Here is a 3,105-nt window from a genome sequence, read left to right as displayed (position 1 = left end):
TGTAAATTAGCGGACTAGACCTTTCACACATAGAAAATGGGTATTATTCCCATTTTCTATGGAGTCCTTACCATTGTCCTCACCCACAATTACTGAATGGACAAAGACCTCCATACAGTCTCCCAAAATAATGTATACACTCTTTGGATTGTTACAAGTTGTTCAATTTATTGATATTAACTTGGAAAACAGATTCACAGGAGAGAAACAATGCACATTTCAAGATTCTGAGAGTTCACAGTGAAAAAAATCTTTAAATGTACATTGTTTCTCTCCTGTGAATCTGTTTTTCACGTTAATATCAATAACTTGAACAACTTGTAACAATCCAAAGAGTGTATACACTATTTTGCGACACCCTGTAGTGTAGATCTAGAAATGGGTTTTGCTCATTATTCCCTTGCTGTTTGAGCGAGTATTTTTGCGGAATTTAATTATATAAATAATCAATTCAACCTCTATTTCCTCCACAAAATACGATTAAAATATTCTAGTTGCATCGCAAAACTGTTAGAATACAATTCAATTAAAATGGCTGTGGTTATTTGAGTTTTTTTTTAATTTAAAGCTGAATGATTATAGGGTTTCCTACAATAATTACAATTGCCTCAAATCATATACAAATTATAAAATATAAAGTTGGAATATGTTGCTAAAGGTTGCAACAATATGGGTAGCACGAAAAAATAAGGTTTTTCATAGTATATCTGAATAAATTTTGCATCCTTTGATACAGTTTTGCACGTTTTGTAAATATTTTATAAGCGTATTTAATAAAATGAAAGATTTTCGTATTTTCGCGAATTGGATGTGGTGACTAGCTTACTATAGATGTAAAAGCAATCATGTTGGTATCATTTTGCAGCTAAATAATTTAGCCTATTACAATGATAATATCCCCAAAACATTCTCTCTCTCTCTCTCTCTCTCTCTCTCTCTCTCTCTCTCTCTCTCTCTCTCTCTCTATATATATATATATATATATATATATATATATATATATATATATATATATATATAAGCGTATCTTTCTTTGAAGTCCTGGTAAAATATAGGAATAATTAAAAATCGAAATTTATAACAATAGCAATAATCAACTGTTTGTTGCTCCATACATACATTCTGTCCATTGATTAAACTTCATTTACGGGTTAATATTACTTTCGGTTTATTGAAAATTTATCCTGTAAAATAAATTCTTAACAAGATATGCGTGTAATTAACCTAAGCAGGTCGTTAGATCGTTTAGAAATGACGTAGAAGGCTCCCAGCCAATGGGAAGGCGACTATTGGACCTTCTGGTGTGATGTTTGTCTCTGATTGGCTAAGAAACTTGGTTCTTTGTTTGTGTTGTTAGACAAGATCCAGTGTTACTTCTGAGTTTGTGTGGTCTAGTGTTTTCTGATCTAGTTATATCAAGCAACTATTCGTCTTGCTTCATTTTTAATTTCATGTGAGTAATTGCAGGGATATATCTGGTTGTAGACTGGTCAGAGAGATATAAAATGTTTAATTCGATCATATTTAAGCTCATTTTCCTGTAGCAGTTAGGCATTTCTTGATAGAGCTATACTGTGTTTCAAATCTTTCAATTTCATACTTTATCACTATTAAAATATTGCATTTAATTGATCAGCAATTGAAGCATATAAGTGTGTGTATCAGTGACGATTAGGCCTAGTGTTAGTGCATAAGCCTTAACCTGGGTTAATGCAGTTATTTCCGTTACTCTATTAACTCTAGCAATTGTTTCAAATCTTCCAATTTCCTAGTTTATCACTATGGAAGGTTACATTGCATTTAATTGATCAGCTATTGAAGGATGTGTTTATCAGTAACGATTAGGGCTATTGTTAGTGCATAAGCCTTAACCTGGATTAATGTAGTTATTTCCGTTACTCTATTAACTCGAGCAATTCTTTATTTCAAATCTTCCAATTTCATAGTTTATCACTATGGAAGGTTACATTGCATTTAATTGATCAGCAATTGAAGAATATAAAAGTATACGTTTAGCTGTAACGATTAGGCCTAGTGTTAGTGCATTATCCTTAACCTGGTTTTATGGAATTTTCTCCGCTTGTCAATTAACTCTTGTAAATGTATTTTAGTGTTATTTATTCAGTTTTCTATGATTTTATTCGGCTTGAGGAAATGCGCATTTGAACTTATTTTATTGCCGTGTAGTAGAATGCAAAAACATCACATTTGTTTAGTGGATGATAGTTTTTAATGGCTTGATTGACATTTGACTCTTTATTGAAGGCCTTGGGTAGTTCAGCTCAGCCTATTCTTCTTAACCGTAACACCAACCCATGCATACACACACACACACACACACACACCCAGTTATACATATCTTGTGGTGTTTACTTGAATAATTGTCACACCCACCTTAGACATACACACTTTCGCCTCCATACATACACACAGCCAGTGTCTTAATTACTAGAGCCTTACACACACATACACAAACTTACACCTACATAAGTACACACACACATACATTTACACCCACATACATACACACACAGTCATACAGTCTTAATTACTATAGCCGGTTACCGTTCTAACACATGTCCTATATTTACTTTCTGTGGTGTGTTGGAACCTTCCTATAAAACTACACACACACTCTCACACACAGTTTGGCCCTTCAATTTCATCCAGGCAAATTATTTCAAAGCTTACGATTACTGAATGGTATCATTACGTATGAAATTCAATTTTAATACTGTAATGGAAAATATAACACTGCCCTGATATACGATGAAACATTCCTAACCTATAGACAGTATTTTTAAGAATCTCTTCCATATAATTATGCAACTGTTGTTGGAAATGGACAGTTTCCCCTTATATGATTTTTTTTTTTTTTTTTGTATTTTCCACTTAGTCTAATTAGCTATGTCACTATTACAATCGTTCTATAAATGACCAATCAGAGCCTTTTCATTATCACGTGACTTTATTTGCAAATCACCTACCTTCATTTTATCAAATTAATTCGGAAAATTAGTTTTATCTAATCGTATTTTTATTATTATTATTATTGCTACTTGCTAACCAACAACACTAGTTGGTAAAGTCGGATGCTATCAGCCC

This window comes from Palaemon carinicauda, unplaced genomic scaffold (assembly GCF_036898095.1).
Source record: "Palaemon carinicauda isolate YSFRI2023 unplaced genomic scaffold, ASM3689809v2 scaffold193, whole genome shotgun sequence".
Taxonomy (NCBI): domain Eukaryota; kingdom Metazoa; phylum Arthropoda; class Malacostraca; order Decapoda; family Palaemonidae; genus Palaemon; species Palaemon carinicauda.
The sequence above is the reverse complement of the archived record's forward strand: the minus strand, read 5'-3'. Positions refer to the sequence as shown.